The 25329-nt window shown below is 31.8% G+C and overlaps 1 protein-coding gene across 4 annotated transcripts in view; it reads right to left on the reverse strand.

Moving 5' to 3' along the window:
- Positions 1 to 25329, reverse strand: part of LOC141453005 (uncharacterized) — an 88917-nt gene that overhangs the window by 36932 nt on the left and 26656 nt on the right. Inside the window, exons 1-2 of one of the 4 annotated variants that reach the window (XM_074125671.1) lie at positions 18571 to 19237; positions 18329 to 18461 (exon numbers count right to left, since the gene is read on the reverse strand). The exons of 2 other annotated variants lie outside the window; for them this stretch is intronic. The gene's annotated coding sequence lies outside the window, so the exon portion shown is untranslated. Of the gene's footprint in view, positions 1 to 18328; positions 19238 to 25329 lie in introns of those variants that run through there. One more of the 4 variants, XM_074125669.1, reaches the window with a different exon arrangement.

The following is a 25329-nucleotide window of genomic DNA, read 5'->3' on the forward strand; positions in this document are numbered from 1 at the left end:
AGTAGATAAGAAAAATACGTATCAGATACTGTTATAATAATTTATCACAATTAGAACTTTTTATTGCCTCAGGTACAGCAAATTTAGCGAACTATTAGTTACTCTTCTAATTTTAATTAATTAATGTGACGACATATTTAACTAAGTGATGATATGATTTATGAAAGAAATGAGTGGAGGCTGAGAAAGGGAAAAATATTTAATTATTATAACGATATTGTTATTTACATTGAAGAAATAAATAATTAAATTTACAACGAACGAAAGCGGGTTAATGTTAAATATTAAGAGTGGGCCTGACACCTTGTCACTTTTTAAATAGGTCAGTCACGACGTTAGATTATTAACCGATGTCAGTTAATTAACCACACGAATTGTATTTACATTTTATTAATGCGTAATTCAAGTATGGCTTATTTATTAGATTTTTAAATTTTTTAAAATGATGTTTGAACTTCGTTAATTAAAACTTCGTTGAAGTTCCTTTGGTAGTTCGTCATAACTCTATAATAAGAGATCGAAATATCAACACTTTATAAATTTCTAATCTATGTATATAAAATGCATATAAAATGTATCTGTATTTTTTATTTTTTTCAACAGCCATAGAGAGTCTCTTAAATTGATATTTATTGATGCTCCTCTGCTTCCATTAAACTGCATCAAGCAGTATTTTGATTTTAATTTACGTACAGATATTAGTATTGCAGAATAAATGAAGTTACGATTGTTGGGCCCAAATCGGGTAAATGGTATGTGAACAAACAAACAGAAAAGATCATAGCTAATAGGATAGTATGTTTCGCAAAATTTGGTTACCATGGAGAGGCCAAAAGATTGGAATGACTAGAGAGAATAAATAGAGTTGGAGAGTTAAAAAAAACTGCAGGAAAATCGACCAGAATGTAGAAGAAAGTTATAAGAACCAAAGAAGAATTCTGAAGATCTCAGAAATAGATAGTGGTTAAGGATAATCTATGACAGAAATTACTAAGGAAGCCTCAAAGATGTAGTGTAGAGCTAAAGTCAGAGAAGAAGTAAGTTACTAAAACTCCAATGGAATCAGGACGTCAATGGAGCTTCAAACAATGAAGATTTTGTTAGTCTTTGGCTATTGCGGAAAAAAGAACAGTCTATCTTAACCTTGTGACATTTGTTGGTAGGAAATCTTAGTAAATGCACGTAAATTCAGGATGTGACAGTCTGTAAAATGTTCAACAATTGGAAAATCATAGTATTCTAAATATCAATTCGACACATATATAACGTAATTGAATTTGTGAGATATTACATCAATCCTCGTCAACATCCCAATCATCAACATTGATTCAATGTCACTTAGAATAGCCCGTTAGTTGTTGATTTACGATTCACTAACTTGTTTTATTAATGAGATTTTGCATAAGGAAATCATGTGCAATTTCTCCGCTCTTTCTACAAAACATATTGCTGAGAATGTTGTAACAGCAAATAAAAAATAATTTTCGAGTTCTGTTCAGTAAATATTACACAATTTACTGCTAAATATTTTCAAGGGAATATTGAATTCATTGTTTTATTACAAAAAGTGCAGGATGACAATAACTAACTTATGTTAAATTCTCATCTTTCCTGCACGAATGTTCTCCTCAACCAATCAATCAACAAGTACTATTTAACATTTATGCATTTACGGAGTTAATTAAATTAATTCATTATTTCCATCATTTCGTAAATGTTAAATCATATAGTTCATTAAACAGAACAAATTACAGAACGATGCGGTACTCAAATTACATATTCATTCAATTTATTACGACATTCAACAACTAATTCGTTCTTGAACCTAATAAACCACCATAGACTTCATCCTTCCAAAGATTATTAATAGTTATAGCACATCAAAACATGAAGATATGACAATAAATTGTCTCCTTGAACAAAATTAATAAATAAATATAACATGGAAAAGAGATAAGATAGTGTTCAGGAGAATCAAATCGCAGTAAGGTACCTAAAGCGATTTCTTCGAATTGCTGACTATTCATTGAAGGAATGCTTTAAACGCCATACACTGTTAATTTTTATTTTTTTTAATCTTCCTAAGATATTGGGTAGATACTCAAGTTGATACTGCCCATTACTCTTGCTATTGAACTAATTTATGATTACTGGTAAATATAAAGAAAATTAATCGCCCATTTTTTTTAGGCGGGCTTAACGTCCAACTACCAAAGGTGTGATGGACGGTGGTACTGGTAAACAAAGGTATTTTCTATGACACCGATTTTTTTATTCCCCAAAATGTAAAAAATTAAACATTATTTTAAGTTTTTGAGTATTTTCTCATCATAAACCTACTTTGCTCTGGACAATTTAATGTTATTGTACAAAAATAACTTAGGAATCGACAAAAAGCAAATTCTTTTTTGTTCAAACAAGAAGAAGGCTACCTGCCTAATTCCTAAATATCGTAGAATAATACAGCAAGCAACACAGAGCGACTGAATCGCATAATCAAATTCCAATTGAAAATAAACGCTACTCTTACACGTCAGGATTAAATAGTTCCATTGATAAATATCTGGAAGTGAAGTACAATTTTCGGATCTAGTGGAATTCAGTTATTCTAATCCAAATACGCTTTTCTACATTCCTACAAAAAGTTTCATGCCCAAAAGCCTAAAATATCATTGATCTTGACTTTCAATTACAAAAAATTTTATGAACTCTTGGTCCGTTCTCTTGGACTCTTTAAACTTACTTCTAACGTACTATCTCTACCAATTGGAAATTAAAAAATGTGTAAATATAGAAGTTAAATAGATTTAGAGATGATTTAGAAGTTAATGAGGCAGTTTTTTTTAAAACAAATTAGCAATTTTTGTATTAACGGGTGATTGTTGATAAATGAGAAATGCTGTTATATATATATTGGAAAAGAGTAGGATTTCTTTGGCCTCCAAAAAAAGGGAAGAAAGAGAAAACAAAAAAGTAAAGTGAGATAACTGTAAGACGATTGAAACTCCAAGAATGGAATGATTTGGCACCAAGAAGGAACAGAAGATTGGAGAATAGCGAACCGACAACCCTATTTAGCAAAGCTAAAAGAAGAAGAACAAGAAGAAAAAATGTTGTCTTGGATGGTTGGATGAAATGAAGATCACATCAGGGAGAAATGTTGACAGAAGCGATAATCTTGAAACAGGCCTCAATAACTTTTAACTAGGTATTACTAGGTACATACTTAAGGCTTATTCTTATTTACCAAACATATTTCCTGGAAAGTTAATTAATTGGATAGTTCAATTTCAAATTTAAAGAAAATTATTAACTGTGAATGGGAATTTAAGCAATAGGAATATTACAGTTTATTTGGTGCGTCATAGTTCTAAACAACAGGAGTTTGGTTAGAAATTTGCCATTAGGAAAACAGCTCATTCACGCACATACACTAATGTACGTGCAGCTAATGAGTTCAGGGCATCAAAACCTCTTCTGTACTCAAGAGAAAAGAGAATATTTCACAAATTTGGCAGTTAGATGACTTTAGCAGTGAGAGAAATAAAAGCAACAAGCACATTCTTTACAAAAGTTACTACTTTTCAAAATATTTTGAATGTTTAATGCCACATAATGTAAATCATCCAGATTATGTGTTTAAAATAAATAAAATAAGATAAATAAATGAGGCGCTTTTACATATACCAGCTGTTTTAAAGCAGATGTACACTCATCTTCCTGCAGCATCAACAGATGTTTTGAATTATTTTTATTAATATTCATTCTTTTTCTTTCATCGACCTTACTTTCTACGTTTCTTAAGACAACAAAAAATTATAACATTCTTTACAAGTTGCACCGATTGTAACTTGATCAACGAACAAAGCTTTGACAAATTAAAATTATAAATAAAATTTGAATTCAACAGTTTTAATGTTTAATTTTTCCATTTGGAAATATTTTCAAAAAAAAGGAAAAATTTATTCATGTATACGACAATAATAATAATAATAATAATAATAATAATAATAATAAACCTTTAAACTTTGAAGTGGATATTTCGAACGCGATTTCCTTATTACTCATAAACGCATTTTATTATTTTCATGTTCTTGAAAATTTATTGGCATTTATCTAATCCTGCATTTTTTCTAAACAATAGAAAATTTAATTAAATTTGTTTAAAGCGGAAAAATGCGAAAAGTTTAGGAAAAAAATAATTTTAAAACTACACTTCCCGATAACTCCATATAAAAAATAATTAAACATTAAATTTCATTAAAAACGACCTCTCTTTTACTGAATTAGGCCCTTGTGAAATTGAATGTGTGTGTTTAACTAAAAATTATTGATCATTACAGAATCTCATATCGTAGGACAGTTGCTTACAATAGATACCACTCAAATGCGGTTATGTACTTTACTCTCTCTTTTTTTAATAAATGAATAAATTATATGCAAATGCAATGAGAAATTAGACGACTTGTTTTTTTGAGAAGTTTAGAAGTTCGTCGGGACTTTTTCCGAGTTTTAAGGCTTACTTTAACTAATAAAAGATACTTCTAGGCTATAACAAACTAAAGCTGTGGTTTAAGGAATGTAAGTTTAAAAATGTACATCTTATTTGTCTTTCATTTCATTATTTTTCAAAAAAAAGCTTCATCCTAAGAGGTTAATAATCATAATATTCTTCAATTTGAAGTAATGAACGTACGAAACGTTCTCAATTACGAATTTGCAATCAATCTTGAACAGATTTCGAATTCTTTTAGATTAAGGCAGAGAAAATATCAGATAAATTTTTAAACATTCTAAGAACAGACTTATTTTTCCAAAAAAAATATTGATTGAGATGTGACCTAAGGAGGTGTAAAGAAATATTTCTACATCTCTCTTGGTGAATCTCAAAAAGAAGGATAAAACATATTGTGACAGAGCTTGGGAAGTGAACTCAGATGATGAATTAGGAACTTTGACTAACAGAAAGAGTTTCCTAGAGAAGCTAGAGCAAAACTTAGTTGATTGCTCGGTTTATAAGAAAACTCAGATCAGATTAAAAAAGCTTTACAGATATACTGTATCAATGATATCTCCAAATTAGGATAGATTACTATTTTACGGTAAAAAAAATATGAGCTTTCCAATTGTCTATTAACAATCTTTCTTTTGATAAATTAACTTATTGACAATAAGTCCAATCTGCGTCTAGAAAACATTTTCAAAAAGTAAAAACGTTAGCCACAATTTTTTAAATTTAAATTTTGTAAATTACCATTTAAAACATAAATCACAAATTGCTAACTAATATTTAATAACTTGGACTATTTAATAACCAGGTCCCCCTGTGAGAATATTTTATTTCTAGGTGCTCTACATTATCGATGAATCATCGAACACGAATAATAATTTACGGAAATCACACTGATATTCAATTCGTTGTAATCCATAATTTTCTGGCCTTTAAAATATAATTTATTTAGCCATTTATAATCTACATATAATAATTTATGGTAAATAATAAGAGTACAGGTAGAACAGTTCATGGTGAACAGGAGAATTGAAACTACATCGTTATAGCAACTATCTCTTCAGAATTAAATTCCTAAGATGATTTCAGGGGCCAGAGGCTGTTCAGTCGGCATGATGGATCGTCATAGGAGATAGCAAAGAGATGGACTATGCAAATGAATTATCGTAAGATGAAGAGCTCAATTGAATTGGAGATATTTTATCTTGGTGAAATGTTGATATATGAAGGGAATGATAAAGTCACTATGAAAAGTAAAGTATGTCACGTAGAAAGGTCAACAATTTCATAGCAGTTGATGAGAAAGGAGAGATTGCTTAACTAATTAAGGCTTGAAAGATAAAGTTAGCAGATTAAAGAAGTGTGAAGGAATACCCTTTTTTTTTTTTTAATAAGACAATTATCCAGGATGCCAAACACGATCGAAGATCTTGGTTATATCGGGAAAACACCCCTCTTCAAAATTGCTTTCTCTCGAGTATTGAAGCAATCCACGGCCAACAAGGACTGCGCTGAAGCTAAGATGATCTATAACGCCAAACTCATCAAGTGATATAATTGTCTTAATGTTATCGTTTAAAAAAGAAAAAAAAAATGATTAAGCTTGGTAATTAGTGAATGTCAACAGTTTGTGGTCGATGTCTAGTTCGTCTTTGTAGACATTCAATCTGTTTGGTTTTCAGATAAATACTGAAAGAAAAAGTAAGTGATAAGTATTCATTTTGTAAGTCTGGGATTGAAATCAGCCCAAGAGTAGTAATGAGGATGATAAGTGACTTAAACTCTGAAATGTAAATCATTACTATAGTTACATCTTTATTAAGTTGTCGTCGTTAGTGAAAATAATGGGTTTTTCTTGAAATTGGGAATTTAAAGATCAATCTCATCAAAATCCGACTTTACTTTCAGGATTTCCAGATTACTGTCTGAACTTAGCACATTAGGATAGTAACTCAAAGGAGTATGGCATTGAGCAAATCCACTAGGTAGGTAATGCAGATTTCCATACATTGAGTACCAATAAATTAAATAATTGGTTAAAGGAAAATTTATAATTTTAGAAAGATATATTGTGATGAAGTATGCGTTCCAAATGCAGTCACAGTAACAATGTCGCTGATTTATTGTATTGTAAGACACAATTAAACCAAAAAATTATGTATTTATGATATTATTAATACGAATCAAAACTAAATAAAAAGCGAAAATGTTAAGTTTTTCCACACAATACAATTAACATCACCTCACTAGTCTTTTTCGAGTTTCCAAAAAATACATTTCTCCAGCTGCCTTTTTAATAAATCACAAACAGGTTTAGAGGTAGATGGATTCATCAATCAATTGCAAAAAAGTTCAACGATTCCAATAAAAAAAGCAAAGAAATTATTATTCAAATGTATAATAAATTGATCCCATTACTGTGGGAACCAATATTAACACCATTGGTAAAAATCATTTAAAAGAAACAATGCGCAGTTAAAGGAAACGAAGTAGAACACCACTAAAAAGAAAACACCGTTTCTTTTTAGGTAAAGAGAAATTAGCTTCCGTTACTATAATACAATTGAACAAAAGTATGTCAAAATTCAAATATACTTTATTTATTTTCATTTTTTATTTTTTTAAATAAAATGGTGTCGTCACAATTTCTGCATATCCTAGAGATTCAATAATGACTCAATATTAAGGAATGATCAAGCAATACTGCCCATAGACTCTAAGAAGGTAATATACAGCTCCTTCTATCTTTCTAAATCAAAGCGGAAGGCACCATTTTGATGTCTTACTGAATAAAGGGAACTCAAGAATTATGGACATGTGAATGCAATAGATATTGAGTTGTAGAAAGGTTAACTCATCATGTACTGCCTTTTGAGTTGGACAAACTATCACTTCCAAACGATTCTTGCACTTCTAGGCAACTTTTAGTTACATAGAACATAGAATTTTGATTATTCTTACAGACTAGTGATTTATACAAACTATAAGACTTCATTTTTTTTTTGGGTCGCTAGATCGTGCCAACAGCTCTATGCTCAATTTTCTCCCTTCACTTCCATGACTACTATGTTGCCGAAGAAAAAAGTAACACTAGATATTAGAGGGGTTTCGAAAAAAAATAATAAAACTATTTCTTAAAATATACGTGTAGTTTTATGAAATTTATGTTCCCGAATAATTGGCTAATGTTATTCTGATTCAAGATAGAATTGCGCTTAAAAACCTTTTCAAAAATAGATTTTATAACTCTCCTATTTCATTCTAAGTATGTGTTTCACTCTAATGAAAAATGCGTATGCAATATGTAAGAAGCAATATAAGAAGAATTTGCACTAAGCGGAGACTTTTTCTCTTCTAGAGAAATGGCTTTAGGATGGACCAACTGTAGTGCAAAGAAGAAACTACTACTCGAAAAGACTGGAAAATATCTGCTTTCGTTTGTGGATTTGGAAGAACAGTAAGACCATAAGATTAAGCTGAGAATTACTGTCACATAAGTTAGCATAACCAGAATAGTTAAATTGAAGAAGAACGGCTTCCTTTAATTAAAGGAAAATATTATAATCAGAAATGGTTCTGTGAGACAGTTTATGCTCGCGAGGAGAACAAAGGAGAAGAATGAAGAACCGTCAGGAAATGAAATAATTACATGAACAGTAGGATCGGATGGGAATGGAAGGCTGACAATTCTGGAAATAGAAGAAAGGTCCGAACGGGGTGGCTGCACGATGAGTAAAACTCAACAAACTGGGAGTTAAAAGATGGAGAGAGTGCTTCATGTAAAGGAAGAATGGAGGAGAAGGACTAAGGGACTCTGGTGACAAGGACTTTAACGCCCACAAAGGAGATAGAAGAAAGAAAATGCATGAAACGCTATTTTCCAGCATTCTGTGTGGAAGAAATTTTAACGTTTCTTAGGGAACTAAATTTTGATCAGATTTTCATCAATTATAATTTCTTCACTTTCCAAGGGGAAAAATTCAGAGTATTAATTTGGCTGAAATTAAAAGAAAATTGTTACCAATCAGCAACTTAAAGCAAATTTCTTTGCAATAATGAATGATTTAAACAACTGTTGTTTATAAATATGCAAAACGAATTAAATATAAAATCTTATTTTTTCATAAAATATCAGGAAAAGAACTGTTTGGTTTAAATCTAAGATAAAACAGCGTAATAAATCCCAAAGAGCAGATGATAACATTACATATTGCATAAGTACTATTCTACCACCGAAAACATAAAAATTTATTCTCAAATTTATATATTATAAATGTAGGTTGCAATAACGGAAGTTTAACTAACTTTTCCTTTATATTGTTATATATTTATATAAATTTTAAGACTTCGCCACTTCTAACATAAATACGCGGTGATTTTATTATTTAAAGTATTTCAAAGGGAGTTCTACTTGGACATTTAACTAATAACCAATAGAACATTTCATCAATCTTCAACCATATGCGCTGAGTGCAATAAGTGCAGTAATTTAACAAGTTTAGAGATATTGCTGCCTCAGTTTGGGGAAAAGTGAGAATCTAGTGAATTCGTTCACTTTAAATACAGCTAACTTCTGCACAGTACGGGAAATGTGCCCATTGAGAGATTTATACTTCTGGCTCTGGGGAAAAAGTTCAATATGGTTCTTACACGAAGTTTAGCGCCAGCGATTTGGAGTCGAACAAGAAAGTCCACACCCACCCTTGAGGTTATTGAATAAAACAAGGCTACATCATTGGTTTTGATCGAAACATTTTTGGCCTGGGTACAGTTTACTTCCAAGTGATCTTAGATTAGAATAGAAACTCAATCGTGGGTACTCCGTTTTGGCCCTAATATTGCTCTGGTTACCAAGCTTTTGATCAAAATGTTAACATGGTAATGCAAGTTTGATGGTGCAACTTTTGTTCTCTTGTACGAATTCGTTTAGTGCTTTAAACCGCCATAACATAAACAAAGGTAAAACTAAATGCGTTGACAGAGTTTCGAATTTGAACAAAATAATTTCTCTGGATGGGCGTTTACAGAAAAGATTTCTGAATCCTTTAAATTTTTGTAAAAACGGTTTTAGTTTAAATTGATGACTGTTAAATGTAATGAATAATCAGTTTTAAGATATTTTTGGAAATTTTGTTCAAGGAGGTTCCGAGTAATATGATACTTTTCCACTTGTTGAAGGCAGTATTTCCATTTATAACCACTAATTATCTGGAAGTACTTATCTTTCAGTTAAAAAAAAACTGAACTTGAGATAAATCCAATATTAAAAATATAGTAAATTAAGTTGCTGTTTTCCTGTTGCATTTGTGAAAAAAATCAGGTGTAAATCATCGGCATGACTTCCTCTTTTAGTTTTTAGTTCGATTATGGTCGAACATTTTCTAGTTTACAGAACTACAGTTCTCAGCAATTTATCCACCAGTAAAAGTGTTAATGAACTAAAACGATTACATTGCTAAAAGGAAGTGAGTACTTATTGGTCATACTCCGTTGCAATGCGCATGTTACGCAACATTAGGCCTACCAAGAGGCCATCATTGCCTTCTAAGCTTGCGAAGTGGATTTTTAAGGCTGTTACTGGAGGAAGAGGCGGATGTACAGGATAGAGAGGGTTAACAGAAAGAAGTTGGAGTAACGGAATTTTCGAATTGAAATCACTATGGATGGTAAAATTAGATACTAAAAAGGAGTAGTGGCATTTTCTTGAGAATTGTAGGTTGGATTATTTAAATTTGTGGGAACGGAATAAATCGTTTATAAGAACAAAAATCAGAATAATATTCTGACGCCAAACATGGGCTTCCGAGTCAAAAAAACAAAACTACTTACAAAAATAAATTTAACAAATAATGGAACTCTTCTTTCCCATGGAGAAGAACAATAAATGGAATTCAAAAATATTTTTAGTTTTTCGATATATCGCTGTTAAACGCCATGTTTCTTTTTTTCTCCAGCGTTTGCTTTGAAATGATGAGCTCGAACTGGAGATTCTTGGAGTCACAAAATTCAATTTTCGTTAAGAAATATTCGAAAACAAATTAAAAAGGCGTTAATTGAACCCATGAAATGTCCAAGTTAAAAGAGTAATGGTTTCATTAAAGTTGTACAGTCTGCTCATCTAGTATCTAAGTAAAAGATAATATTACCAAAAAGAAATACTAAGTTTGAGATGATCTTGCTCACTTTTTGTATTTGATATATTTCCTTTTTACATGTAGGATAGCCGAGCGGTTAGTGGCGAGATCCGCAAAGTTAATACGTATTGCGGTACCGGGTTCTTTCTATTCCCGGTCTGGGCCTTGGATTTTTATTTAATGGTTTTTATAAATGAGCGATTTATAGTTAAGTATGTTCGCAGAAGCCTTCGTCTGTCTACACCATATTGGATAGCTAAAGCCTGCTTGAAAAATAAGTATTAGTTTTACTAACTTTTAATTTATTGTTCTATTTAGATGCTCATTGATCATGTGCTAAAAACATTATCTCTCATGCTGAGAAAGCAAAACAATGCTTCTAATGAAATATTTGATTTCTAAAACTGAACACAATTTCAGCATTAGCCCCTTACTGGGGAGTCAGTGAACGTAAAAATGAAACAATTACCAAAACCAGAAAGCTGAAAGCTGTGCCAAGCATATGGCCGGACATGGGATCTTTCGCACCTGCATACCTCCTCTCTCAGCGGGGTGGTAATCTATTTTTAACCTTCCAGCCAACAATATTATATTAGTACCAAAACTCAAACAGAATATACTGTTTCTTTAAAATATCTGTTTACATCACTTCTTGGTTGCATGTCCGCGTTATAGCGATATTAAAAGTAAATGGTTCAGGGAAAACAATGCATTAGTTGAAGAAATGGTAGATCTTCTTAATGGAGCTGACTGCATCAGCTTGATAAATTATTGTAAAGAGGCCTATGAACTTCGAGCGAAATTGTTAAATGCGTAATACAATTATTAGTTTAATAAAATATAGTGCTTAGTAATGTTGTTCAGGCAGAATTCGATCATGTTTGAGAGTTTAGATTTATTTTGGATGTCCTGTATTAATAGATTGATTTGTTAATTACAAAGGAATTAGTAACTTATTTATGTCATGCGAGTACTACTTTAGGTAAAAATTAAGATGTTTCTAATATTATCTCTAAGATACAGGTATTATTAATTATCATATTAATCAGTATCAATATTATTATTATGTATAATTATTATTATTTAAGTTGGTTTGTTTGCTTTAAGGGATTTAAAGATTAAATTTAATTTGTAATTATTTGAAAGTAGCAGTGGTCCCCACTCCGGCGACGCTTGCAAGCAGTTGTGTCTTCTGATTTTTTTTTTAGTTATTAAGATAATTTGTTTTAGTTTATATTGTATATTGTATGAAGACTTGAAATAAAAAATAAAATATCTGTTTAAATAGTTTTCTAAACAGCAATAAAAACAATATTTCTAGAATTCAATTTAAGAAATATAACTCAAAATTAAACGCACGATAAAATCTGCTGCAAAAGACCGGGAAGAAATTTGCAAGATTTGTTACCAGCCCTTAAATTTTTCAGAAAAATCGATTACATTGATATTGATCATTTTTAGATTTATTTGCAATCTTGTTTATTCGTTCCTTGACTACTGTAGTATTTCACTCATCTTATAAAAATTATTTTATCGTTGGAATTCGAAATATGAAATACTTCACACACAGGAGAAAATCACTACACATTAATATGCAATGAATTTAGAACATTCGTTGCTAGGTAGTACTGAATCATGTTTCACTTGAGAGATGAAAATAAGGAAAGAAGAGCCCAACCGATGGATGTTATTTACAATAACCTGAAAGACCTTTTGTTCAGGAAGATAATAGGTAGCAATCCCAAGTATACCTAGGTGCACAGTTTTGTGGCATTCGCTAACTACTTTTAAAGATTTCTTATATTAATATAAAACAAGTTATTTGATGCTGTTCCTCTAGCTTATACAAATTTAAAGTCACTAACTTATTAGTATTCAAAATCAGTTTATTGATCACATAATTATGGTACTTTGATGAAGAATTTTGCTAAAATGACTCAAATATCACAATATCATCTCCGCATTTCGCTGCTAAATCGCAGAAAAGTACCAAAACAAGTAATATCTCCTTTAAGAGATAAATAGTCGTCCAAAAAATCACGTGTACTATGCACAGCCTGATCTAGACCCAATTTCACTTGTAACCCAAGGCAAAATTAGCGCCCCAAGCAAACAACCTGAAAATTTATGCGGCTTAGGATAAGAGTGTTTTACTATATTAAATCAATCACAAAATGTTTTGCTTTCTGTCTGTTTTGATGGATTTTGAGTTTCCACTACATTATATTTACTCTTTACCAATAAAAGTGTGTAAATGTACCAAATTGGCCGAAATCTGTGCAACTAAATAAGGAGTAGGAGTTTCGAGTTATGCCGTGGAGTATGAACACGATGCTCAACATGAAGTATTTTAAATATGTATAAAAATATAGAAGAATCAGATGAGGTTGATGGCAGCATTTTCTTGCAATACATTGATAATTATGATGCTCTAATAAATGTTATTTCTGACAAAGGTTGTGTTGAGAACTGAATAAAAAAATTGGTATTATGCTGGAGTGATTACAGTGCAGCGGTTAAATAACTCTAAGTAGGAGTTCCGAGATCGGAGCTGTAACCACTAAATTTTATATTTGTTTGAAATCTATAGTCCGTCTGTTCTCACAGTCATAGTTCGATAGTTTTACATTAAACCTGCTTCAACAAAAATTAAACTTGCTTTTACTTTATCTAAAAATATCGCAATAACTCGCAAAAACTAAAAAAAAAAGAAAAGAAACTAGTGTAAGTGTTTCAAAACCAATTTTTTTGTTATTAATTCGCCAATTTCGAAACATCCTCTTCACTAACTACTCCAGAATACCATTTAATTTCAATGAAAGTGGTAGAATAATTACAAAAAAAGTAAAAGAACTTGTTAATTAGAGATGTGTCAAAGAGACGCACATCTCTTATCGTGGTGACCCATTTTGTTAATGTCACCTTGAAGTGTGTGAGGCACCCAACGTTAGCAACGTGTTCAGAATATAAACACTTAACACTATGAAGGATATTTTGTTATTGTTTTTTTGGAAACTGTTATATTATTACTACGTTTCCGTGCTAATTTAAAATGCAATATTCTATAGTATAAATAGTTTATCCGACAATTAAATGGTAATATTAACAAACTGTATTGTTTCAAAAACTTAATGTTGCAGGACATTGTTATCTAACAGCTTGTTTGGTTAGATTAAGACTGATTATCTTCTTATTAATCAAAGAGTCACTCAGATTATTCAACAAATATTAAAACAAAAAAAAATCCTTCTTCTCCAAAAAATGCGAACAGTGATTGAATATATGCTCTCCTAATACGTGGCAATACCAACCACTATTAATCAGATGGGCAGAGCAGTACGTTATTTGACTTTAAACGCCTAAACATCGCCTTTAAAATAATAAAATTTGAATAAGAGTACTTTGCCCGCCATTAAGTAACAAGCTTTTATTTGTAGAGCATAATATTCATGGTTTATTCACCCAATAAAGAAAATAAATTATTCCTATTTTCCAAGTTATTTTTTGTATTTATTTTCCCAAGCTTTCGTTTCTGGAGATAAGTTGATTAATGAACGTTATTACTAGGGAACGGATTCGTATGTATTTACATATTTTTTTCTAGACAATTTACAGACGTTTTTCAACTAGTAGTATTCACACTGACACTTTTTAAGCCGTTTGAGTCTACTTTTATTTCACATATTTCCACATATTTTGATGTTATCGCACATTTATACATATTTGATTAAAAATAAATAAATATTTCTACATATTTAATCAAAATGTGTACATATTTTTTCATATTTTTCATTTTGGGCATATTTTCATAATTGGGAGGTGGTTGACAGGAACTGTGAACCACAGACTGTAGGGCTGTGAATCATAGTGGGTACAATGGTTATTGTAATTTACACAGAATGCTGCTAAACAGTGACGGGCACTTGTTAGTTCTTTGAAGTTGTCTGACGTTGTCTGTTCTTTCAGCTCGTTCGTTGAAGTGTCCAATTCATTTCGTTCGGTCACTTAGTGTATTCTTTTTTGGGTGAAATGCCACGAACATCGGCCTCAAACAAACAACTGGTTGCTAAATATCTTCGCGAGTTTCCAGCAGAACTTTTTCGAAGTGATGGAGACATTTTGTACTGCACAGCTTGTGACAAGCGCGTTTCTTGCTCTCAACGTTCCCAAGTCACCCAACATATTGCCACCGGATCGCACATAGAGAATAAAAACAGAAAGAAAGAGAGGACGTCCTATCAAGCCTTCCTTACATATCCATCATCAAGTAAGTCTACTCTGAGTACAGATCTGTGTCGGGCTTTGGTTATAGCAGATATCCCTTTCCACAAACTTAAAAATCCTCATTTCAAAGGATTTTAGTCGTTACAAGTCCGTCTTACGCCCAGATCGTCGTCACTTTACGTTCCAACATTTGAAATTTCATGTGGTTGCAAACAATTTCGAAGAGTGAAGTTTTCAAAATTGAAAATTTAACACATCTTTTTATAAATAGTAAAAATGTTCTTTGTAAAAACCTTGTAAAAACAAATTATTTTGTTCCTAATAAATTATTATAAATTGTAAAAATGTTCTTTTCTTATATAAATAATTATAACTTGCCCCCCCCCAAAAAAAATTCCATTTTCATAAAAAAAAATGCCCATTTTACTTAAATATTCCAGAAAATATTTTAAGAAAATCACATATTTTCCACATAATTGACGAAAATAAATGCATATTTTAATTAAATATTTGGCATTTTTAAATACATAAAAATCCGTTCCTTAGTTATTACATAAAGCGATCTAAACTACCACAAACAAAGTAACAAGCAACAGTTAACGTTTGTAGGTTAACACATAGTGTTTTAAACCTATTTTGTAAAAATAGTGTTAAAGTACAGTTTAAATTATGTTTAATCAAACCTATGTGTAACATTAGTTAATGAACTTAGGCCCTGAATATAACCTAGTCCCAAACACAAAAAAATTCGACAAAAATAAAACTGATATTGGCAATTACTTCTCTTTTTTCCCATTTACTACTAAAGTTATTGAGTTATATCATAATAAAGGTCCTTGCCACTCACTCTCCTTGCAATAAGTTTATTTATAATTAATCCTTATCGATCACTCACCATAGTAGATACTATATAGTGACTAAAAAGTAAAGTAAAGTAATCGCCTATTTTTTCAGGCGGGGCTTAACGTCCAACTACCAATTAGGTGTCGTGGACGGAGGCGACTAGCAAACATACTTTACTATAAATTTCTTTTTATTAACCATTAAATAAAATCCAAGGCCTAAGACCAGGAATCGAACCCAGTACCACAATACATATTAGCTTCGCAGGTCTCGCCTCTAACCGCTCGGCTACCGTGGCGCCCCTACTATAGTGACTAGATTTCTGGATACAATTTGTAAATTGAGAAAAGTCTCAATTAACAGATTATTCGTTTCCTTTCAAGTAAATTTTAAAATGAAAAAGTAGACTTATTCCTTATTAAGAATATTAAGTTTAAAGGCAATCGAAGTGCAAAACAATTAGCAAACACACAAAAGTTCAACAAAAAGCAGTTTAAAAAAACAATTATAAAGCTACAAGAATGGCTAATATAATAATAATAATATTAATAATAATAATGGAAGCTTAGAAAAAATAACAGTATTGTATTTTTGTATTAATAATAATAAGTAACTGTTTGAAGGAAAAAAATTAAGACAGCGGGTTAAATCATGGCCTAAATATAGATTATATGTGCCTTGAATTGAAGGAGAAGGGACGCGTGAGGACGGTCTTTAAGGATATTCAGTGACCGTACCAACTCGCACACTCGTCGCACCGAACTGACTGACGCACAGCACCTGAGATGTAGGAAGTGTATAATGAAGCAGACTTGGGAAGTTATTCATAGAACTGTAAGAAAACGTAAGCGGCTAGGAGTAGGATTGCTTAATAAGTAACTATTTTAGTTTCGTGTTATGATTAAAGAGAGTTTGCGATTATGGAAAGAAAAAAACATTGAGAGACATTCTTAGATTCAAAATATAGTAATCACTCATGCATTAAATTTCATCCAAAATTGGAATTTTCCTACAAATTGAGATGAGAAGATTCAGTTAGTGTTTTGTATGGCCAAGCAGAGATTCCTGGTTCAAATTTGCTCCCCTTAGAATTTCTTTTCCTAAAGCTTACTGTCCGTTGATAGAAATGTTGTCTATTAACAGAAAATACTATTCTGAGGACAAACAGTTAAAAAAAGGCTCCGGACGTGACTTAAATATATACATAAATTTTTAAATTATTTTTATACACATATATTCTGGGAGAGATTAACTGCTTATGTCTTTAACATTGCATTACTTCCGGCCAGATGGCGAGAAATGGTTGTATAAAACTGCTTAAAAACACTAAAAAGAATCCTCAATTTTTTGTTATGTTTTGTTTTTCGATTGTTGGTCAATAAACCAACCATTGAAGAAGAACTAAGGTTCATTGATTTCTACCGATTCCTTTAACAACATCTAAATTATTAATTCTGAACTTCTGTATTTTATTTTTGCATTGAATCATCATTTTTCTCATAAACAAACTTATTTCTAAGAATGATATACATATATTTTTTTTTTTTTTTCACACAGCAGACACTTTCAAAAAACTAAAAGAAAATTTTGGAGATTTTTGCCATGATCGCTTGCCACTGTCATGAAATTTTCGATGGAATTAGAATATCTTTTGTGGACACTCCTGCAAACTAATTGTTTATACAAAACTCTCAAGAACTTTCAATGTATTGCCTTCTATATTAAAAGCATTGATTGTAATAAATCAGTATTTAGAATATAGCAATGCATTTCAGCTCTTCAAACTCATTAAAATGTCTTGCCCTGATTTTGTTTTATAGAACTGATATATTACCATGCTCTTAGTACATAATCTTTAAAGAACATCGTTGAAACTATTTTAGAAAATATTAAAAACAATAAAACTGCCTTCCGATCTACCAATTTTCTTAAAATTCGGACTTTTGGACCTGGATCTGGTATAAACAAGTACCGTACAAATTATTGAATCGCACTTTAAAGGGTTGTCTAAATTACTTTCACCCTCTCTTGAAGAAATCTTCTCAAAAGAATGGTTAAAATGAAACTTAATAAAGAGCTTTGTAATGATTTTATGAATGTCATTGGAGCAGTGTTCGTGAGAACCACCCGAAATTGCAAAATGTCATTCAGTCATACTCATGCCACGCACTAATCAAAAATATTTTCGTTCCCCAAGGATTTGAAAGTTTTATTCCTTTCGGGAGCGCACTTCTCCTATGAGTTGGTGAAAGTAAAATATATTTACGTTAAATATAATTATTATCACGTAGAACTGAGACAAAAAGTGCATCTAACGTCATTAGATTCATAATTATGTGAAATTAATATTTCATTGCTCAGGCACAGTTTGCACCTAGCAACGGTTTACAAACAATAGTGTAAACGCCGGGGACAATCTATAAGACAGATGACGTTATAATATAGCGATGACGTCAAACTCCTTCACAGTTCTTTCAGAGAAAAAAAAATTTACAGTGTGCTGACACACGATTAAAATATTTTAGTCCCATCCCCTTGTCTATCTAATAAATGAAATTATATTTTTTTACATACTACAAAACATTGAAACAAAATTGAATAAAAAAGATAAACATACCAAACTTAACTGAAACAAAGTAGGGGCATCCTTTTAACGGAAATGCCGACATGTGATGCTGGCAAAATAGGCGGTTCCTGACCCACGTGGTTTAATTTATGCTGCTTACACAAAGCGCAGGCGTTTTCTTTTACTAAATTTAAAGTAAAACACTGATTAAAATGTTCACTAAGTTAACACTTGTTTAAGTAAATCTTAGTTCAACTGATGAAGCTATCTATTAAACAGTAAATAATATTTACAATTGAAGTTGATTAATTCTTTTTACTATGACCTCCAAAAAAGGATGTATTTTTTCCTTCAATTTGAAGGGTTAAATGTTGAGGTGGCCTGAGAAATGTAGAAGAGGGTAGCGCAGCCAAGGTCCTCCTTACCTCTCTCACCGAATACCCCTACAGTCTAGCGCGACACAAAAAAACCTTGGACACTAGTACCCTTGGCCGAAATGTCGTCTTTGGCTCAAGGACGAATAGGACAAATATACATTATTATATAACCAAGAAGCCGGGTGTTAATGGGCAAGTAGGTAAGTATTACAAAGATGTTGCCACGCTCCTAATGTTTTTACTATCTTAATCACACAGATAGAAAATCTGGGCGTAATTTAAAAAAACTAAATGATGACGGAAGGAACTAAGTGAATATCATTCCAATAATAAAGATGACTCAATAGTACATTTAAAATGGTCATGTTGTCCAACTACGATATCCGGAGATAAAGATGGCGCTTAAAACGGAAACTGGCCAAACAATATGCTAGGTCCAAGAGATTATAAAACACAGAAAGTTAAAAAAAAAAAAACGAGTTGTAAACACAAGAAATAGTGTAATAACAGTATTGAAGGTTGACTAGCCTAGCGGCCACACCACTAACTACACACAGCTCTGGTTGCAGACTGAGCCAACTAGGTCGACGGCTTGGCACCCTACTCCGCGCCAGTCGGCTACCCCACCACTTTCATTCGCTGTGTGTGGAACATCTTCAAAGTGCGCCCTGTGTATATATCGCCCCACTCGCACCATGGACCAACACAGCGTGAGCTGTACGGCCGCTACGTGAAATACCGCTACTCACGTACCAATTCAAACAACTGTCTCGCTCTAACCATCGGCTCCTCTCTGTTCCACACACTTGCTTTACAATTCACCGTTACAATGCATACGTCCCGTATTAACTCATTCGCAAACCTCTAATCTTCCAATCAAAATACCACCAGATGCCTAATATATTATTTCCTTATATTATTATATATTTTAATAACCATGATTGTTTGATTCAAATGGAAAGAACAAAGCTGATTCAAGAGTTTGCAAGATAAAATAGATCTTACTGTAATTCTCTAAGGAATCAGCGAGATTTCCGAATAAGATCTAAGTTTCTTTCTGGATCAATGCGTATCCATTTATACTTTGAATCTTGTATAACATTGAATTTACCAACATTCAGAAAGAAGCATGCACAACTCATACTTTCAATGGCAGCATCAATCACTGACAAAGAAAATGACCAATCAAAAAATAAATATACAGGGTGTATACGGAGGAGTGGTCGAAACTTCGGGAGGTGATTCAGCCGCTCAAATGCAACAAAAAATATTCTATTCACTTTGGCCCGATTCTCAATAGTGTCCAAGATATTTGCATTTTTAACTTTTCCGTCGATATTCTTGTTTTTCACTATAAAAACGGCCGTAACTTTTCTATCCTTTATCCTACAACAAATCTGTTTGTACCAAACGAAAGAGCATTAAATTTTCTGTAAATATGCTCAATGCAGAGCCTCAAAACGTATCTAATAACTATGAAATTTTTACTTTAATGTCTAAAAAATTCGTTCTCGATGATTTTTGTTGAAATTTTCAACTGTATTTTTTCAAAAATTTTCCACAATTCTTTCCCATTTCCTTGTTTGAATAGTTCGAACAATTTTTGTAGCAATTTTAGCTAGGCACCTCCCTATTGTACTTTTTAACTAATGTATTTTATTGATACTTTATTTTTTACTTCCGTTTTATTAAATAATAATTGTTAAAAACTAAAATGGTTACTTTTCTTTTTGTTCCTTCTCCAAAAATTGACATTTGAGTAAATTAGTAGTGAAAAGTCAGTTACGCAAAATCCCAGTTTTCTGCATTTACACCCCTCTGTTCGGGGTAGGGTTTTATTAAAAACCAAAAAAATCCATATGATCTTGAAGCTCAATAAATGCACAACTTTTTCTGAAATTATGTGACTCTTTGATTCATTTATCATTGAAAAAATGCAGTTGAGAATTTCAACAAAAGTCTTCGTGAACGAAATTTTTAGGCATTCAAGTAAAAATTTCATTGTTATAAAAAACGTTTTGAGGCTCTGTATTGAGCATATTTATAGGAAATTTAATGATCTTTCGTTTGGAACAAGCAGATTTGTTGTAGGATAAAGGATAGAAAAGTTACGGCCGTTTTTATGGTGAAAAACGCGAACATCGGCGGAAAAGTTAAAAATGCAAATATCTTGGACTCTATTGAGAATCGGGCCAAAGTGAAGAGAATATTTTTTGTTGCATTTGAGCTGCTGAATCACCTCCCGAAGTTTCGACCACTCCTCCGTATACACCCTGTATTAAGGAAAAACATAGTCAAATATTCTAACCCAATTGATAAATAGTGCATCCCCAAATCAAGTAACCTATCTATCAAGATTTCTCAAGCAATATGTTAACAGAAAACGCAACTAAGATGATCTAGCAACGAGTCACAATCACAATCAATTACTTCCGTATACAACACCTTCGTATTACAAAAGAGCCATTGAACATGCACAAATACACACAGAACGTTTGATGGTTATGTAAAAACTATTCTTCATGATATCTTGATCTTTGATTTCTCTCTGCACGATTCTGCCCCACTTCCGTTAAGCAGTAAAATATCAATCATAAAAACAATTCGGCAGTGTATAATAAACGCTTGTGAAAAACCAAAAGGAATTAAATAAAACTACCTCTTCTCTGTGAAGAAGTATAAAGTCAATGATCCTTTACACTGTGTATCCTTCATTGACACAGATGTAATCCCGAGATTAGTTCATCATTTTACAAGGTACTGAAAAGTACACAGTATCTCACCAATTTTGCATCCTATTCTCCAAACATAACGCCTACTCAAATATGTCTCTCCCAACAACGATTTCATTCATAATAACCCTTACAATTCTGGTTCACCTTGGCTAAGTCATTTTAATCAATTACCTGGTTGCATAAATATCATTTTTCTTTGTTCTTAAAAACAGGAAGACAAACTGAGAGGCCTCGTAATTAGTTTTACTTTCTCTCATTGCTGAGGCTTAAGGATCTAGTTTGTCAAATTTTCATAATAACATCCGACTAGAAATATGTACATGTACACTGTACTCCACACAAAGATCCTGAGGATAGAGTCCTGCAGTCTACAGAATTTCTCTTAGTATTTCCTTCTTACAGTTGACCATCTGGTTATATATACAGTACTGCTTTAACGAGAGAACACTGACCGGAGGTTTTGTAAAATCAATTTTCTTCGATGTTGACACGACTTGATTTTAAGTAAATAATAAAATATTTGAAACAATTTGCAGATTTCGGAGGATGCCCTTTAAAATTGTATAGCTCAGGAATCCTCTTCAATTTAATTTAAATACGCACCATTAGCAACAGCAAATATTTGCCAACAACAATTTCGTTAAAACATTTTCAACAGCTAGATTCTAGAATAACCTTAATCTTCTTTGGTTATTAAAACTTTTCAAATCCTCTTCGTAAATGTATATATGTAGAAAAGGGTGCGAACCTAAAAAGATTATTGATCTCCCACGCAGGTGTCCATCCCATCTCCTCCAAACCAATCTAATACCAAGACAAAAAACCTAGCTTCTATAGATTTGTAAAAGAATATTAGGTTCTTGAACAAGTATCACAGTTCTTCAGGAGTTGTAATGGGATTACATTCTACTCGAGGGGTTGTCACATGCCAACATTAGTATTCGCAAGGTTCATCGCCAGTTTATTAAATTCTAAAATAATTATCAGCTAATGGTCGGAAATTTTAATGGGTCAATTTTACGATATTGCCCACATATACTTTATTTCTTCCCTTTTGTTTTAGGTTAAATTTTCTCCGCAAGATTGCTAAAATAATTAGCAATACATACAACAATCTATTTCAATTTTATTTATCAAAATTTAGAACGTCTTAATACATTCGTGCCACCTTGACCCACTTTAGAACTTTTGTCTCTTTTGAGAGAGAGATTGTACATGTTGCTGTGTATGTGCCCCTTATCATAAAGAATTGTACAAATAAATTTGGAATGTTAAAATGTATTATGTGTAAAATAAAACATCTTTTTTCTTAATAAGGCACATCAGAATCTGACGTGCTTGATGAATAAAGTACTCTCAGTAAACTTCCAATCTATGGACAATATTTTCTCGACAGACAATCGTGTAAATAACCTTTAAAAAATGAAATTTTTTAAGAAGATTTAGTAAGGGACCACACTTTTTCTTGAAAGCAAATCCCACATGCTACAATATATTGTATAAAGTACTGGTTAAAATAAGTATTTTACTTTTTTTTTAATGCCTGATTAAGTTTGTAAGTATATTCATTTTTATTAATTACTTTAAAGGAACTACACTAAGTTACCGTCAAACTTTACTTAAAAATTAGAATTAAAGCAGCTAAAATAAAAAACATTCAACTTAATAGTTTGAAGTGGATTAGAAACTTCTTCAGGGATGTCAAAGTCATCCAGGTATCCCAGGATAATAACACAAACAGCAGTTACCCGGACATACCCTTTTAAATAGTTTATTGTAGTCAATAATTCGTGTTTTTCAACCCAGGATGCTCTCTAGATCCAGGGTATATCAACCCACACTTTTGGATCTTTATTGATCGTAGAATTTTCTAATTGCTTAAAAGTTTGGCACTAACTACATTTAGCGAAACTGCAAAGTATTCTTAATTTTTGAGAGGATATTTAGTTAAATAAGCATAGCTAAATTTCTCTGTTTATTTATACTTTACGTCTGTTTATAATACTAAAATAAAAATTCATCTTGATGCTGCATTTGTACAATTGCACCGATACAACGCCTACTATTGCGGAAGCTGAAGAGAACGAAAATGAAATATAAAAACTTTCAAGTCTCTTTAATAATTAATTAATGAGTTCCTCAAATTTGCTAATGCGAAACTATATTATTTTATATCTGCTTCAATTTTTGTAAAAAACAAAAGAACGTTTGCTCTTTTGGAAATATTCAGATGGTTTCTATGTTCGGTTTCTGTGATTTATAAATAGTTCATTAAATAGTGGACTTTATGAAGTCCATAGCACTACAGCCTGATTCTACAAAATACAAAGTACGTACAGATCTAAATTGAATATCATTATCCACAAATTTGGATATCACACTGGCATTCTTTTACAAATCCATAGCTTTTTATGTCCACAACAGTTGAAATCGGACATAAAAGCTTGAGTCGGTCACTGGTGTTCGTGTTTTTTACGAGGGTTTTAAAATAAGAATGGAACAATCTACTTTTTTCCCTTTATTCAATGAATCTGCATTGCCTTGCATCAGTAATTAGCTTGGTTATCTTAACCATAACTCAGTAAAATAACATTTTTACTCGTAAGTAAAAAAATAAAATAAAAGCGAACAATTCTTCTACAGAGTTTGTTGGATTGTTTCTTATTTTCAATTTTTCCTTTTCCCAGCGACCAAAACGGCTGTATTGTGCCTTTTCTAGTTCTATGCTTCTATCTGCAAACCATTCACAGTTTTCATTTGATAAAAGGTTTCCACGGTAAAGATGTGACCACAAGGCCAACTTGTAGACTCTTTTTTTTTTTATTTTCTGCAACACCAAGGAAAACCTATGAAAGGTAGTCAGCTTCACAACTAACATATGAAGAAACAACTGCGGCTATATTTTGAATTTATTCCAGAGTTTCGAGTGTGGAAAACAAAAAAACAGATGGCCTAATTATTTATATTAAAGATGCTTAAATAGGTCAGTAAATAGTGGGTTTTCTTTTGAATTTATGTACGTGGATCTTGTAATTGTTCTGTTTCTTGTAACTTTCGTCCAAAATAATTTGTCCCAAATTCACGCAAGCAGTCTTACCTTATATTAATTAATTCTTGTGGAAATTTAAGAAGCGAGTAGATGAATTAATTGGATCATTGAAATGAAATTGCACTACAATTAATACGTAAATCTATCCATTCTAGATTAGAACTACAATCTTAGTTTTTATGATCTACATGTATCTTTTTTCTTTTAAATTATCTGTAAGCATAACCAAGAAAATTGATGATGAGTTTCTAATTTATTCAAGAAAAATCATGCAAACTTTCATTGACGTTCTGCAGTTGACCTAACTAATCAGAATGGATGAAATTCATAGTGAAAGTATAGACACTCATTTGAGCGCATGTGCAAAAATAGAACTGCATTCACTCAGTTTTTTTTTTTTCCTGGAATCTAGGTTATACTCTACCTTTCTCTCATCGTACAGATTTTCCCTCTGCCACTTCCACCAATCTCACTGCCTGATTGCACGTTGAGTACTGCCATTAGCTTTAGAAAATAGCTTTCTTCCTTCCTTCCAATAGTTCTAGCTTCCAATTACCCAATTTAATTGGGAGAAATTTTTGCTCCTGTATTCTAAGTTTTGTGCAATGTTCTCGGATTTCTCACTTTTTGTAAACATATTTTTTAGGATATTGTAAATTTTTTAACAATATATATGTTTTGTTTCTGCAAAACTTACAAATTCACATATTGTTATTATTATTTACAATTATAATTAATTTGTTGCAATAATCCCATACTAAGAAGCTTGAGGAACTGTCTCTCTTCTCTCATTTCCCCTTATTGACCATATTCTGACACCGATCTTACTTAGATTCTGCGTCATCCATCCATCTCATTCTGGGTCAACTTGTTTGTCTATCGCTCCCCGGA

The sequence above is a fragment of the Rhodnius prolixus genome, unplaced genomic scaffold (assembly GCF_049639745.1).
Source record: "Rhodnius prolixus isolate KJV_2025 unplaced genomic scaffold, Rpr scaffold_3, whole genome shotgun sequence".
NCBI lineage: Eukaryota > Metazoa > Arthropoda > Insecta > Hemiptera > Reduviidae > Rhodnius > Rhodnius prolixus.